Below are 17309 nucleotides of genomic sequence, written 5' to 3'. Positions count from 1 at the left end.
GCCTAATTAACTGCAGTTAAAAATAGATGATGATCTGTACTAAATAACTAGAACTGTTTGATGAGACTTGTTTGCTCCTTGGTCAAACAAAAGAACTCTTGAATCTTGTGGGGCTCACTGCAGTTTTATATAACTGAAGATTTACTCTATTCCCCAACTTGAGAAGAGTGAGAGAGCTTGAGGCTGAGAAGTTGGGAGAATCCTACAGAGACTGGCAAAAATCCCTCATGTGCCAACCAGAATGTCCTGTGCCTGCCTCTGTCTGCATTCCTTCTTCTTCTCATGCATGTTGTTCAATCCAGCCTGGTATTCTCCAGCCCAGGAGGAAGCAAGCACCTAAAACCAAAATGCATTTGTACTTGCCAGCAGTTTCTCTGCTTGTCAAGCCTTGGCAGTGGCAGAGAGCAGCCATTCTGTGGGGACTGGAACTTGCTGTTGGAGGGAAGCAATCTTGCTTTACAAAACAATCCTGCCTTCCTGCTGCAGCCCTTGTCTTCCCAGGATTGTTCCTCAGCCCTTTGCTTCCTCTGCCCCCTCTGCCTCCATGCAACGAATAGTGGGAGGCTGGTGAGGCACAGTGTGTGAAAAATGTGTATTTTATGATTGGCTTTTCACAAATATTAAAATAAATATTTTATGTGTTGTGTTAGAAAGTTATGCTGTGTTAATTCTCTTAAGTAGTGTGTTAAATATAGTTTTGGGTTATAAAAAAAATGTTAAAATAGAAACTATGCTATGTAAGATACTTTTTTTAAAGAAAGGACTTGCAGCAAGATAGCAGCCACAGGACACCTAAATCTTTCAGAGAAAGAGAATTTATTGCCCTGTTATCAGAAGAAACGAACTTCCTGCCTCAAAGGTGCTGTTAGGATTCAGGGGACAAAGTTGACACTGACCAGACAGAATCCTGTGTTTGAATGGAATTTATGCATCATGTATGAGGCGTATGAATATGCAACAGGCTATTGTTTTTTAAGGGTTAATCCTTTGTTAACGGGTGTCTTTTTTCGGGCTTATGCTGCCCAGAAAAAGGTACCTGGATGTCCATAACTTTTTGTCTCTATTGTCTCATATTGTCCTAATTCAAATTGTCCAATTTATTACTACTCTAATTGTATTACTATTTTTATAACCATTTTATTACTATTAAACTTTAAAAACAAGTGATTGGCGTTTTTCACACACTGGAACACATTTCCCAGAGAAGCTGTGGATGCTCCATCTCTGGCAGCGTTACAGGCCAGGCTGACGGGGCTCGGAGCAACCCGGACCAGGGGAAGGGGGCTGGAACTCGATGATCTTTAAGGTGCCTTCCAAGCCAAACCATTCTGATTCTATGAGCCAAGACTCTCCAGGTTTTCACAACCCACATGAAACACAAGGCTCTGTCACTAAATACTCTTCTCCTAAAATTCTCCGATTAATCACTTCCCTTTGAGCCACAGCTGCTCACTCACACAGGAGCTGCTACAGCAGGAGCTGGGACATTCTCCGGTAACTCCGGACAGGCTCTGGTCCCTCCCGTGCTGCCATGGAAGGGTTCCAGAAGGCGACAACGTGCCCGGTGTCACCGCAGCACAGCACAGCACGGACCTGGGCGTGCTCCACACCCGCAGCCCTCGCTGAGGCGCCGCGGCCTCGGGCACTGCCCCGGCCCGCTCCGTCCCTCGGGCCTGAAACACCGCCCGGGGCCGGCTGGACACTGCCGGAGACACAGGCGGAGACAGCGGGACAGGAGGCGCCGCTTCCGCGACATCACCCGTGACCCGCCCTTCCCTTCCCTTCCTCTCTCCCTCCGCCCTCCCGTTGCTTCCCCTGCCCTTCCCTTTCCCGGCTCTTTTCCCGCCACTTCCCGGCCAGGCTACGGCGCCTGCGAAGGGACAAAACGCCTCCGGCGGAGGGAGCGGGAGGGCGGGCGGTGCCGGCCCCGCCCCCGCGCGCCCCTCCGCGGCGGGTGACGTCAGGCGCCTCACGCGCCGCTCCGCGCGTCACACGCCGCGCGCGCGCCGGGGCCCCCACCCCCCTTCGCCGCTCCGCCAATCCGCGCGCGGCGGCGCCCGGCCGAGAGGCGCCGGCCAATCCCTTCCGCCGGCGGGGGCGGGACTTCCGCCGGGAGCCGGAAGCGGGTCTCTCATGCGAGCGGGTGGTTGAGTCTCGGCTCGGAGACGTTTCGGGCCCGGAGCCGCCGCCGCCCCCCCGCGCCCCCCCCCCGCCCCGCCCGCCCCCGGCGCTGCCGCCGCCCGCGCCCCCTCGGCCCCGCCTCGCGCTCCGCTCTCCTCCTCACGGCATCCGGCGGCGAGGCCCCGGCGGCGGCGGCGGCGCGGCGAGAGGCCCCGGCGCCCGCGGGAACCCGACAGGAGCGAAAGGCCCCGCGCCGGCGGAGCCCCCCCCCGCCCCCGTGCCCGCCCGCGTCCCCCGTGCCGAGACCCGGCCCGAGGGCGGCGGCGGCTGTTGGTGACAGGTGAGTGCGAGGGGCCGCCCGGCCCGCGCCCTGCGGGCGGCGGCGCCCGCCGGGGCCGTTCCGCAGCCGCGTCTCCCGGTGTGCGGGGATGGCGGGGCCGAAGGGGGAGCGACACCCCCGCGCTCCGTCGCCCCCTCGCACCGGGGAGGCGGCCGGAGCCGCCATCTTCCCACCCGAGGCGGTTCCCGGGGGAGAGACGGGAGGGAGGAGGAGGATCCCGGTTCGGGGCCGCGGTGCCGGCGGGGGTAGGGCGGGCGAGCCGCCGGGGCCGCTCCCGCACTGCGGCCTCGCCGCCCCGGGCACAGCGGGTGAGCTTTGCCCCCGCGCCGACGGGGCCTTGCGGGAGAGCCGCGTGTGCCGCGGGCCGAGCGGGAACGGGGCGAGTGCCGGGGGGACCCGCCTGGAGCCTGCCCGGCCGGGCCGGATGGGCGGCCGGGACCCTGCGGAGCAGCGGGCGGTGCCGGGCCCTGGCCCGTGGCTCCGGGTACGGCGCTGGCTCTCCACGGCAGCCCTGTCCCGAGCAGGTGAATTGCCGGCGGGCCGGGGCAGTGCTCGGGCCCTGCGCTGCCCCCGGGATTTCGTTGTTGTTGGGCCTTCGGAGTTGTTTTCACTCTCGGTTTCAGTTTGTCCAGGTGCTCAAAATTACTACGTAGCTTTGTCCGCAGTTTAAACAGATGTGCACTTACCAAACAGTGTTTGTTGTGTGAGATTCCTGTGTGGCAGATAAGTATAATTATTTTTATTCTGTAGGTAAGCGAATTGAGGCAAGTGGTTAAGACTTGCCTGTGGCCACAGAGAGAGAGCTGGTTTCAAAACCACTGTTTAAACTTGAGTCACTCTTGGGGTAAAACCCTGGGAATTCTGGCTTCCGATTCTGCCTCTTGTCTCTGGCCTAGTTTTGTTGGCCTCTGAATCCTTTGTAAAGTTGGAGAAAGATTCTTTCTTAAGTACTGCCTCAAGGATTGCTGTTGTAAGGTCTGTCTGCTGGTTGAAGTTTCGTGTCAGACTTATCTGTTTTTTACAGATTGGATAAATTCTCAAAGGTCAAAGCGTGTTGTATTTTTTTTTTTTCAGCTTGCTGGTATTTCACAACTCTTAGGTTTTGATTCTGGTCTGGTAACTTTTTATCAGTTGAACTTTCACTTCTCCCTGATGCTGATTTGTAAGCATTTCTTCAAGTCAGTTTTCAAGATATAAAACTAATCAGCTTACTCAGCCCAGCTATTAGAATAACATTGATATTTTTATATTTTTAATTTTTTTTTTTTTTTGTGCGAAATGAAAGGGAGGTGAAAACTAGGCTGAGGCCTGATAATACACATAAAAAAAGCAGTGTATATTTTATGCATAATGTCTACAGAAAATTTTATTCTTCTAGATGTGTTGTCATTCATGTGGGTATGCTCTTTATATGGAAGCCACAATTACTTCTATGTTTAATTTGTCATATATTTTGGGGGAAAAATAATCTTTACTCAAATGGAGGTACAAGTTTTCTTAAATGAATTACAAACATTGAATTTACAAGCAGAAAATTGAAAGCATTTGATCTCTTGGACGTTCCTTAATAAACAATTGTATGTAATCAGGTCCTTAAGCGCACACAATGTTCTGGGTTAGATTGAACTGTTTACCTTGCCGTTTTTCCAGGGTTTTTTACCTATTTATACACAAACACTGTGAAGGACTAAAGGTGTAAGCACGCACAAGCATGTGCTGCCTTGGTTGCTTTTTATGGCTGGCTGTAATGCCAATATACACACAGAAAGTACAAATGGCTGATATGTATTTATTATATATAGTGCTTAGATATGGGGCTGTATCTTAAATGTTTCATTACAGAGCAAAACAGAAGATCTGGAACTGGAGGCAGTTATGGGAGCTTGGGGATTTTGTTTGGTGGTTTTTGTTTCTTTGAGACATACAGATGCCATGTAGGCAGTTTCTGATGGTGATATTTTATTTCAATTAGAGTGAAGTTAAATCCTTGGTTTATTTACTGAAATGCAGAGTCAATAGAGTCAGGTTTGTCTAATCTACATGTTCTGTACCGATCTGTTGCTGCATCCCTTATTAAGTCTCATATCTTGCAGCAGCTTTGGCTTTAAATCAGTTGAAAGCTTAATTGGCATGGTAATATAAACTCTTTGTTAAATATTTATTACATTACCTCGCAGAATGCACATGCTAGACACGGAAAAGGCATGTTTGTGACCATAGTGCATGACAAATCTAAAGTGACAGCTTAAAGGTAGCAAAAAAGGAGTTACAAAAACCAAAGTAATTAGGTGTAGATGTATTCCATCAGTTTGATTTTTTTCAAACTAGGTGGCTTTTAGGACCTTCAGCGCTATTAATGTTTAATTCCATGGTGTCTATATATATTCATCAGTCATTCACAGTCTCGTAAATTAACAGGTAAGGCACACAAATAAGAATGTAAAGCACTTGACTTGACTTTTCTTGTGCCTGTGCTGCAAGGAGCAGGTTTTGCAAAGGCCGCAGCCTTATCGATCTTGAAGAAGAGCACTCTTGCCTTGGAGGTGCGAAGGTGGCTGTGGAGGTAGCTCACAAATGCAGTGTCAGGAGGGCTGTTGCTGGCAGAAAGAGATGAAGCAAGCAAAGAAATATATTCTGCTGGAGTCTGGAGAATATTAAGCTTTGGGAGTGTGATTTGTGTGTGTATGAATCTATGCACGCATGTGAGAAACTGTTACATGCCATAAGGCGTAATAAGTGTGGTTTGCAAAGTTCTCTGTTCTTCTGAGCATTTACTAGCAAAATGGCATTTTTAGATAACAGGTTTGTCTAAGTCTTCGACATACCTGTAGAAAATAATCTCAGGCTGAATTTTTTTTCCTGTATGTAATCAGTGATACTCAGCCACCAGGTGTATTGGGAAGTCTTGTGCATTTGCATTTAGAATGGGCACACAGGTATGAGTAGGATGGACAGGATGTTACAAAACAGGACGTTGTAAGGAAGAAAATTAACCCTCTCCCTGCAGTTTTGAAATAGGCAATGATGTGTGGAGAGCTATGTAGAAGATGAGAATAAAAGCTACTCTTGTAGTAAAGGCCCTGGAAAGGTGTTTGAGCAATGTTGTTCTGAAAGCAAGGCACGCACATGCTGAAATTGATACACTGAATTTAGTCCATATACTTGATCTTGACCAGTGGATTTCACCACAGAAGCCACTAATTGAAATAGGATGGGGAAAGTGATGTAAAACTTAAAACTAGCACTATTTCAAAGTTTGTAATCCCTCAAAAAAAGAGAAGACACACACGCACAACCTCTTCCCCTGAACTGATAATGTGCTTTGTCAAAGGCGCCAGTTCTAACTGTATTTGCATTTTCAAGCTAATGCTTTGGGAAAGCTCTGCTTTCTTTTTCTGTGCATTAACTCTTCTGTGCTAAACTCAAGTCAAGCTAGTGTATCAATAATAGTTAAACACAAAAATAGCATTCTAAAGCAACTTCATTGAATATAAAACTGAGTGATATTTCACCTGGTCAAAAAACCTTTTTGTACTGTAAATACCAGATAATTGAAGAAGCCCCATTGCTATTCCAGCAACCAGTTTCTTTTCTCTTTATGACTTTGACTGTCTAATGATAAAAATGTGTCTACAACCAACAAGTTTTAGGCACTTGTTAGAAACAGACCAGCAGTCAATTTCTGTTCCACCCATTCATCTTCTTAAGTTCCGTAAAAGTATTACAAGATAGAAACAATTTCTGTTAATTGGTTCCCAGCTGGTGGTACTTAAATTTTGGTGATGTGATGGAGGCAAGGATTTATGAAATCATTGGTCTTTCACATCTGTGTGTGTAGCTGTTCCATACCCTTGCTAAAGGAGGGTGCCCCCTCATTCAGAAGCAGGTGCTAGGAGCAATACCCACAGACAACAAAGGCACTTTGGAGTGCTCAAATTAGGTGTGACTGTAATACAGCATAAATGTGTGATTAGTATAGCCATGGCAGTGTTCATTCTGTGATGTGTGCTGCTGCAGGTATTTTGTGTCTGGGTATGTGTTTCAGGAACAACAATTAACTCCAAAATTGGAAGTCTGACAGAGGTTACTAATATGTGGCTAGCTGCTTGGCCTAGAACATTGCTGGGAATTGGGGAAGCGCTGTTTTGACACCCTGATGAATCACCAATTTCTTTGAGTCTTAATCTTTTCGAATGCTCTCGTTTACCAGGGAGGGCTGGGCTATGCATATTCTGGATCCTGTCAGTCCAGCTCCTTAATGGGTAGTTGAATGATGTAATACAAAAGGAATCAGTTGTTCATAAGCTGAATGGATTGCCACCTCTGCACTTCCAGCAGCTCTGTTGTTATTCTCATAAGGCTGTTGGCATGTAAGGAGCTGGTGTTCCAGAGAGCATATCCTACAGTACAGGTTTATTCTGGATTGCCTCTGTGGCCATGTAGAGTTCACAGATATCGAGTTCAGTGAACGTGTATCTATGGTAGTGGCAGGTATACACAGCTTTGAGTTCTGGACTATTGCACATATAGATAGAAATATAGATGCCTATAGAAATGTATAGACATCGGTCTGCCATGGTAGCCTGTGATGAATTGGACACAATTGCTTTATCTGTTAGGGATTCTTTTCTAAAATGCCAGTATCACTTTCATTATTGAAAACAGGAAACCCTGGCAACACAGACTTCGGAAATTTCACCTTCAGATGCTATCAGAATTTTACATGGGATATGTTCAGGAATGCACTGAGTTTTCAGTGTAAAGAACATACAGTTATTTTATCTAAAGCTAATGCTGGGGCTTTTTGGAAGGCTAAATACTGTATCACCTTATTTGGCTTCTGGATTTCTTGTGGTTTTTTGAACAAGTATCTAATCAATATTTTCCCTTTGTATGGGTCAATTCTCTCTTATTGGCCCTTCCCTCCTGACTTCTGGAAGTGAGCAACAATGGTGAATACTTTATTGGTACTATTCATAAGGCAGACTTCCATCTGTCTTGTTAGGGGAATTGCAAACTTGCTTAAAACACTATAGATTTCTGTTACTCTGTTAAAAGTGTTTATCAGTGTTTCTCAGCCCATCTAATGTTCTGCAGTCTGTTTTAAGTAAGTATTTTATAGTTACAGGATGCCAGTGATCCAACAGGGAAACCCAAGAAACAAAATATTAGTTAAATAGTAACTATGTTGAGAAAAAAAAATCATTTCATAAATCTCATTCAGCAGAAACTTAATGAAAGGTTTGAAAGCTTTACAGTGATGTCTCTTGGCAGCTTTATGGTTTTGTTTTCGGTCACTGTTGGTATCCATATGCGTATTTTCACAGGTTGTGATGCTGTCACAGGTTGCCTCACAACAGAGTCTGACTCTGACTGTTGTTCAAACAAGGAACTGATGAATCAACAGGCCAGTGTCCAAAGTAGCTTGCTTTTCCATACCCCAGTGCTGAGGTTTATGCTCAAATGTTTGGATATATCCTCCTGGTTTCTGCTTCTTGTTCTAGGAATTAAAAAGTAGAGCAGAAGTGAAGAATGTACTGGGGCATGGTTACTCTAAGTGCTGAGCTACCTATATGTGCAGAATTTGCAGTCTTATCTCAGAGTTTCATTCCCATTCAATGTTGTTGCTGCCCAACAGATAGGGAGAGAAAATGGTCACCATGTTGCTGTTTAAAGCAGCAAGGCAAACAATTTGGTCAGAATATCATTGTCTACATTGGCATCTCTCCAGGATCTTGGGTTTGTGTCCCTGCTCAAATTTAAAGCTTCTTGTCCAATTCTTCATAATAAATGTCAAAAAAATTATGCTATCAAGAAGGGAAGGGACTCATTTTAATGAACATATGGTGCAGCTTAGTTTATAGTCTATATTTTATGATTATAATTTTCTTAGTTAACAGTGTGTATTCTAACTGGTTTCAAGGAATAAGTGAAATTTTTAGAAGGGTCTGTGCCCAGTTATTTTGACTTACAATGAAAAATTATTGTCATTAAATCCAAGCTAAAATATTGGCAGTCCATCCTTTAACTGTGAGTCAAAACCTGAATTACCAGTAGTTTTGATTACAGTGATACTCTAAGAAGGTGGGGTGCTCTAACTGTGAACAAATGTGCACCCAATAGTCTTTCATACAGTGATTTAAAACTAAGCAAGAGCTGCTTCTGGTTTCGGTGAAGCTTGTAATGGAGGATGGTAGCCTTTATTAAAAGAGGAAGTAATGCTAAAATGACTGGATTATTGGAGTTAAATTCTATTTTTGGCAAAGAGGTTAATGAAATAATCATTGGCAAAAAACATTCGTTTCCTTTTCTTTTACAAAATTTTAAAGTTAAATCATGCTTCTTCTGTAAGTAGGTAAATTTCAATTTAGATTTGGTCCTTAAGATGTTTCAAAACTTAAACTAACATTATAGGTCAATGACTGCTTTTCAAGTCATCTGAAAAAAAAAAAACCAAAACGAAACCCCAGAGATTGAGGGGAGTTCATCCGAGGCTGTTTGTTTTGCAGAATGACTGTTTATTGAAATAGTCTTTGCATTGTCAAGGATTGCTGTATGCATTGGTGTTGGGACAAAAATTGTCACTGTACCTTTTTGCTTATCACTGGCATCATCAACATCCTACATGGTTATATATGCCTCTCACTTGGACTTTATGTAGGTATAGATCCTCTTCTCTCCTAGCTTTCTCAGGCCTGTTGTGAGGGAAAATATATTCCAGGAGGACTGTAATGGTTATCCCTTTGGTTTGTATCAAATCTTTTCCAGAATTCCAGTTCTGTGTGCATTTGAATTTGAGATCCATGGTGTTAGATTTCTGCTTCCCTGAGTTAGGAGTTTATTGTATGGTCCCAGAATGCCATGATAAAGAACGTGGCAAATTGGCTTTGAAGCTGTGTATGTGTCTTAAATAATAATTCAAAGTACTAAAAATACTAAGGATCCTGGAAATTCCATATGCAGCTTTTGACCTCCTCTTGCTTAAGTGCAACGCTGATTGCAGACTTGAAACGTTGAATCCAAGTAATAGCAATATTCTAAGATAAGACTATTAAGATCTGTTAAAGAAGGTCAGCCTTCTAACCTCACCCTTGAAACTGCACTGAATATTAACCCTATAGCTTCAAGTGGTGTTTTTAGTCTTGTCTTTCATCATAAAATGCTGCATCTGCTTCTGCCAGCTTTGGAATTTTTCTGAGGAAGATGTTGTTCATAAAATCCTGCCCGGCAAAGCTGGGTTAGTTGTTTCCTTCACCTTTGCCAAGTGTCCTGCCTGGAGTCACAGGCAGGCTGTGAGTGCTTCAGCCACTCTCTGGCTAGCAATGTTGTGAAGAATGCGGAAAACTTAGAGCTGGTATTGGTAAATCGTGAGGAGGAACATTCAGTAATTGAAACAAGGAAGTTCGTTGTTCCCAGCATTGCCAAACTCACCCTCTTCATGCTCAACATTTAACTTGTTCCCTCTAAGCAAGTGCTAAGCCTCCTGGAACCTCAGCATGTGTTACAGCATTTGAAGATTTAGTGTTTCTTTGAAGAGCTGGGAAAAGACCATCAGTTGCTGCCTCTTAGCTTTAAAAACTTGAAGCACCTAGTAAAAATACTTTGGAATTGGCAGTTGTTTTGTTAAACAAACAATTTATGAAATGACAGGTCCACTCACAGTGAGCCTGACGTGCTGAGGTGCTGGTGAGTATGTTATCCAATAAAGTTCACAATCTTTTTAGTTTTCACTCAAAGTCAGGAATCAGTTTGTCTTAGACTGAAACTGTCTCTTGCAGTGAAAGTGCAACAGTCTCCTAAACTTGACTTCTCTATGTGAGTTCTTAGCATGCTTAATTGTTGCTTCTTTCAGCACAGGAATGGAAAATTAATCTTACACTTCCCTTCAATAGCTACTTTAGGGAAAAGCAAACACCAAAAAAACACCCCCACCTCATTGGATAAGGGAGAGGAGGCCAGTTATGTGGGGAAGGAAAGAAAACAAAGAAAATACATTATTATGCAAGATATTATCTTTACATAATAATTCCTCATATGTGCATGAATTCAGAGAAGGTATGGTAGGATGAGACAGACTTGATGTCCAGAGTGCCAGAGTAAGCTTCCCTGCTGGAGATAAGATATCTGTCAAAATAGAGAATAGTTTGAATGAAATAGATTATAGATCTATTTTCTGATAGCCTTGTTAATCTCCTCATGAAGTCTTGGTTGGCTATGGGTAAGAGCAATACAGGCCTATTTTAAGAGTTCAAGAGTTTAAGCTACCATGTAGTGTTCTGTAACTGACTATTTAAAAATAGCACAGGAATGAGCGAGTTTTTGGGAAACCCAGTCATTAGTGCTAACAGGTATTTGCTCCTGCTCTGTCTACTCCAGGGCAAGCTCAAATTTTCTCACCAATTCAATTTACTGTTTCTAATCAATTGCTCTTCTGCTTTCTGTGTGTATAGAAGTGTTCAGTTTTTGACTCATGTCATATTAGTGAAAACAAGCAACATGGATGATGGTTGCTTTCAGGTGAGGTTTTGTATTTGATAGTGCTAAAATTTAGAAACATACTTTGTGGTGCTTTCCATCGCTTTTTTCCCCCATCATTTAACATTTGCGTGAAATGACAATTTCTGGATCAGTGAGCAGAATTTGATATTAAATATTGGTATTACATTAAAAGCCTGGAACAGTCTCCCAGCTAATTTGTTGGCATAAAGGCCTCTGAAGTTATTGAAAAGCTTTGGCTTTCAGAGAAAATCCAATTAGCCTATGAAAGACCACCCTAAAAGATCTAGAATTAATATTTGTGTAGAAAGCAAACATTTTTAGCAGTTAAATTTATGCATATTAGTAAAAATACCACGACTTTTCTTTGTATTGCCTCAGCTGTTGTGTTTGCAGATGAGAATCCTGCACTGGACACTTCAAGCATAGGCTGTTGCCTTGTAGGTGGATGGGAATGTTACAAGAAATCAATGTGAATAGTGCATTAGTATAATATATGATGCCTATGCTCTGATGAGATTATTAAAATATATTAATTAAAGAAAAAATCCTGCTGAAGGAAGGAGCTTCCGTCACATCCTGCAGTTTCTCTTAACTCGTGTTAGACATAAATATAAGGGGGTTTATATACATAGTCATTGTTTAGGCTGGCTGGTTTTAGAGGATTATACGAAGAATTAGTCTGCCTCTATGGTTAGGCTTATTTAACAAATGTATTCCAAATGTAGTTTGAAAGCAGAGGCAGCTATGAAGTGCTGTGCAGAGTGTGGGGTCCAACTCTAAGCTAGTCATTCAGTAGCTACTTTAAAGCATTGTTTGCCCTGTATTTAGGCTTCATTAGTTTTCTGATGATTTCAGTGCAGAAGAGGCAGTGGCTTGCACTGCCTGTCCTTTCATTCTTTAATTCAGTACAGACAATGTTCAATCTGCTGGGGTTTTTGTTGTGAAGGTCCTGCAGATATGTTACTGTAGCCTTTCCTTTTTTGGTTTTGAGTTGTTTTGGGTTTTTTTTAATTGGTGATCCTTTGTAACAGCAGCAGCAGAGTGATGTGGACCTCAGCTGTTGAGTTCCACTGAGAGCTGAGGTTCTGCTCTCTGCTCCTCCGGTTTCCTAGAGCAGGACAGAAGAGTTGCTGCCACCAGGCATTCAGCTTGAATCCTCTCTGCTCCACTGCTGTTTTGGTGGCCACACAAGTGAAGTACATGTGCAGGCTACTAGTGTGTAGTTCTGTTTAACTCTAGAGGGGGGTGTTCAGATTTATTCAAATTCTGTTCTTGCTGGTGATGTTTTCTGTCCTGGAAAAGTAAAAAGTTGTGCCAGAGCTGGGAGGTAGGCAGGAAATCAAATGCTTGCAAATATAAGGGAGGGCAAGTGATGGAGCATTTTAGTGGAAAATCATTATACTTCAAGGTACTTACCTAATCTGCTTGAGCAACAAATTCCTGATCTCTTTCCTGAGAAAGTTAAAAGACATTTTTATTCAATGTGAGATGTTTTCTGCTCTTTGTAGACCTTGGTAATGAATGTAGAATGTGTAATTCTACATTCAGCTTATCAAGAGAGAACAGGTTGTGGAGAACTACTATAATAATTAATTTATATTAAGTTAGCATTCCATTTTTCAGAATTGTCGTGATTTGGTTGACCTGCTAACAGTTTAACTCTGCCATTTGGGGGGTTTCTTAGAAAATGCACAAATCTGAGAGTTGAGAAGTGAATTTTAATTAAGTGTGGTGCTTTTGAAATCATCATCTGATAAATATCTTATCTGACACGATAGTTATAATAGAAATTAAATATATATCTTTACGAATAACCTGCAGGGTGTGTGCTGTTAGTCCACTTACAGTGAGGAAAACAAGCTTGTGGCTTTGTGATGGATGTGCAACATGAAGCAACTCCTGCTAATTAATGAGTTGAGTTTCTTAATGTAATGTGCTTCAGCCTGCAGTCAGGAGAGTGCTGCTTCAGACTGAAAACTGAAACAAGCCATAAGCAAACTGAAAACTGCTCATGACACAATCACTCTTGTCTTCAAGGCACATGACACTCTTATAAGGCATAAAAATGTCTTCCTAGTGGCTTATTCCTGCTTGGTAGGCACTGCTAGTGTTTTTAAATGGTAAGATTTTTGTTAAGTTATATACCATTAAATATCTGGTTTATTGCATTACTGAGGAGGATGTGAGCCACAGGCTTCTTGGTCCATCTCTGGAGTGATGTTTGAGTGCACATCAGATAATAACTGCATGTGTAGTTTCTTGGTGTGCAGGAGGGCTGCAGAAAGTCTGTGAGAGACCATTGAGTGTAGTGAAATTATTTCATTTTCATTACACACGTATATTTTAAATGCAGTGCATAAAAGGCTAGATACAAAAATATAATCATGATACAAAAAATATATACAAAATTATAATCATAATTTTTTATTTGTGGAGGTCATCCTGTTATCTTCCGTGCACTGTTGACATCATGTTCTTGTTTGAGGTGCTGAGTAAGACTGTAACTTTACCCTCTTCCCATTTTTCTTGCTCTTCACTGAAAGAGTTTTTCGTATGGCTCTGTACAGAGTCCTCATCATTTACCAGTCTCAGGTTTCTTTGGTATTTTATCACCTTTGTTTAGTAACTTGCTGCTTGGCATCTTTTGGACAGCTAATTACTGTAATGATCTGGATTTCCAGACTTGCAGAGTAATCAGTTCTGATGTGCTCTTCATAGCACAGGTTTCTGTGTGAGTGAGAATGCTCAGTAAATGATGAAAGTTGTGAATTGCTTGGGAAGCCTTGCTTGGGAAGAAATGCTTCATAGATCTTTAAATAAAAAAATGGAGTATTTCTTTTTCTTTAAACAGCAAGATTTACTATTTCAGCCTTTTTAAAAGGAGAGACTACATTTTAAGGAATAATTAATAGAATTGCAGAACAATTTTGGAGGCTGTTAACCTTATAAACAACAGAAGGGATAAAAAAACCCCCAAAGTTGTGAAGTAGGTGCAGCAGCAGCTCTAAATGATTTGTGTTTTCTGTTGAAGGATGTTAAAAAGGTACAGCATTAAGGTTTAATTGTTCTTCTGACACTGCAGTTCTTGCTGTTGCCTTGTGCATTTTGAAGTGCCTTGAGTTTTCCAAGTGTTCTGTTGCAGGTGTTCTATTCCAAGTGTTCTATTTGCCCCCAGTGCTTAGGTCCATGTTCCTCTTCAGGAACCCAGAAGTTGCATTATTCTGGAGAGTGCTGGGGCATAAGTAATTTCTTGGCAGGAAGGAAAACTGAAACAAATCCAATGGTACTTTTCTCGGGTTTTTTGAAATCTTAACTTTTCAGCCACCACGCTGGCGTGTACACTGGATGCTTGTATGTTTTGAAACCTTCATCTGACAGACTTGCATAAATCACTGGGTCTAACCAATAAGCTCCAGAGGTGAATTTTCAACTTTTTCCCCAACTGTTGAGCTAATCAGCAGTTAAACAAATTGACGACCTTGTGATGATTTTTAATAGTACTGCATTCAAGACTTCTGTAGACACATGCTGTGACTAAATATTTATGTCGTGTCAGCTTTTTAATTGCTGTTGTGTAATAGAGATTTTACAACTGATGTAGGCACAGTGATGATTGCAGAGATGGCCGCAAACAGATATGCTTTTGATGCTGTTAGATTTCTTATTCACAGCTATATTATCTGCTGTGGTAATGGAACTTCTTCACAGCATATTTTATTTTAAATAATGCCATCCTTTGAAAGCCGGATTGCTTGTCACATCTGTTCTGTAAAGAAACTGATTTCCTACTTTGAAGGGGAAGATGGAAACCCCTGAGTTCTGTCACAAGTTTTCTCTGTGGGCATGATACAGCTTGGATGATGTTACTCATCTACAGAATGGTAGCATGTGCCCCATGCAGCAGGATGATGGGTCAGCTCTAACAGCTGAGATGGTTTTTTGTAAGTATCCTCAAACAACCACCTGATGAAAATTGCAAGTTTGTATCAGTGCTTATGACACTAAGAGGGACACTCTCAGCCTTTCAGGATTAGAGTTTTTCCAGTTTTTCTTGATGATGCTGTATAAGCTTAACCAAATATCCTGTATCTGAGTTGGCACTGGGACTGAGAACATGATTAACTCATGATATATTGCATATGCTTTGGCTATTCACAAAGCTGGTGAAGCTAATAAAGAAAAGTTAAACTTCATTTAAAGAGGAGCTAATGTATTAAAATTGTAGCATATTTTTGGGAAAGGCATCTCTTATTTCTCATATAAATGTCTATGTGATGTCTTCAGCAGGTGCTAAAACTTTTCAGAGCTGAGGTCAGTGGTAGCTCTGATTACCTCTGCTGTGGTGATCCTCATGGGTACACAAGTGTGTGGTAGATGGTGAGAAAGAATGTTCTCTCTCACAGTAGAAAGAGGATTTCTGGCTTGCAGCTGGAAGTTTGTTATGAGGCTCAAGTTAAGCAATGCACCTCTGTTTAGAAAACATTTTAAGCTTTCTCATGTTACTGAAGTGTATTTCTGTATTAGCCTTGTGAAGACTTAATCTGTGTTTAAAGTTTCTGACATGTTTGCTAGGAAGAATTCTGCACAAAGCCAAACTCAAATCTATTTTTGTTTGTACTTGCTGGAAGAGCAGTGAAAAGTTCTTTTATTCTAGCGAGCTTTTTTTGTTTTATGCTGTTGCTATTTGCAGGGTGAAAGTTAGTTGTCAGCACTTGCATTTGTAAATCTCTTTTTAAGGGCTGATTACCCTGGGCTGAAAGTTGGCAGGCAAGATCTCGGCCCTAGAGCATTGTTTGGGGTTTTGCATGTTTTTAAATAACAGATCTATGTGACTGATTTGATTGAGAGAACACATGCTGCTACTCAGACTGTAGTAACTGTAGACAGTGAAACAGAGTGCAGAAGAGCACACTGAATATGAATGAGAAAAATTAGAGATGTCTACAGTGAAAGCAGGAGGATTGGGGGCTACACTCCAGGGAGGTTTTTAGGGAGGTCAGCAAGAGCAGTAGAGGTTTTGTTTGCTGTGTAACAATCAAGGAGATAGATGTCTTTTCCAAACTATTTGCAAGGTTGTGGTGCCTGTGGATGCAGTGTGTTTATAAATACCTTCAGACAGTTGCACATTAACTCTGCCCATACTGAGATACCCAAACCTGCACTAAATGCAGTGTAAAGGTTAGTTGGGTGTTGGCACCACACTAACACACACGTGTGGCTTCTGGATGAGGGCAGTCCCAGCTCTGCTTGGCTTGGCACCCAGGCAAGAGTGATCATGTGGTTGTGTGCACTTATCTGTGTAGTCATTCTGTGGGCCACTGCTGGTTTGTATGTTCTGAAATTATGGAATTCTTATAACTAGATGGCTTTGAAAATACTCTACAGTGAAGAACCATGCTGTCAGCCTTAAAAAAAACCAAAACGCTACAACTGCCCAAAAAAACCTCACAAACAAACAAAAATTAAAAATCAACCTCTCCCCCCCCCCCCACCAAACAGACCCCATATCCTTGTATTTGTGAAGGTGGTTGTGGATGTTGCAGAGTGAAACCAGTAGGCTGAAATACCTGTGTTGCTTGACCAGATGGTCTCAGTCCCTCCTGAAAATATTCTTGTAACTCCTCAAGTTAACCACTCACAGGTGTCCACAGGGACAGATCTGATGACTAATGAGAAAAGGAGTAATAAGCACTCTTGCTGTTGCAATTACTAGTTTTGCAGATGGAAGAGTGTATTCCAGTTTTGGGGAAAGCAAATATGGCTGAATATTGTGCCATTTCTAAAGAAAAATGTTTTTCTTGTATTTTAAACTTCTCTGTCTTGGCTATTTACAAACCAAGTTTGGACTACTTTTGGTAAGTCTCAATAAAATCTAGGCAGTTTCTCTTGGGATAGATAGTTGTAGAAATAAGTACTTGAAGGTCTGTAGTAGAGTCAAGAACAGAGTTATTCTCAAGTTGCTGAACTCAGCTTATTACTGCATGATCACCAAATGGCAAGCTAGAAGGATATAATGGTTTACTATATGCATTTGCAGAATTGAAATTAATGGTTGCTTCTAAATCAGTGAAACACTGGCACAGGTTGCCCAGAGAAGTGGTGGATGCACCATCCCTGGAAGCATTCACGGTCAGGTTGGACAGGACTCTTGAGCAATCTGATCTAATTGAAGATGTCCTGTCTTCTTGCAGAGGTGTTGGACTAAATGACCTTCAAAAGGCCTCTTTCAACTAAAAAACTGCTCTGTGATTCTGTGATGAAAAAATTGTCATTTGATTGTGATAGCTCAATGTTCTGCTGTAGGTAGTGCTATCCCTGTCCCAAAAGGGTTTGCCAACTTGCAATTTTC

The 17309-nt window shown here is 42.4% G+C and overlaps 1 protein-coding gene across 2 annotated transcripts in view; it reads left to right on the top strand.

Moving 5' to 3' along the window:
• Nucleotides 1-2203: 2203 nt before the first annotated feature.
• Nucleotides 2204-17309, top strand: part of LARP4B (La ribonucleoprotein 4B) — a 55935-nt gene continuing 40829 nt past the window's right edge. For both annotated transcript variants that reach the window (XM_036405034.2, XM_036405025.2), the window contains exon 1: nt 2204-2461. The gene's annotated coding sequence lies outside the window, so the exon portion shown is untranslated. The remainder of the gene's footprint in view (nt 2462-17309) is intronic.

This window comes from Molothrus ater, chromosome 1 (assembly GCF_012460135.2).
Source record: "Molothrus ater isolate BHLD 08-10-18 breed brown headed cowbird chromosome 1, BPBGC_Mater_1.1, whole genome shotgun sequence".
In the NCBI taxonomy this organism is placed as follows: Eukaryota; Metazoa; Chordata; class Aves; order Passeriformes; family Icteridae; genus Molothrus; species Molothrus ater.
Note: the sequence above shows the minus strand (reverse complement) of the source record. Positions and strands in the feature narration are given on the sequence as shown.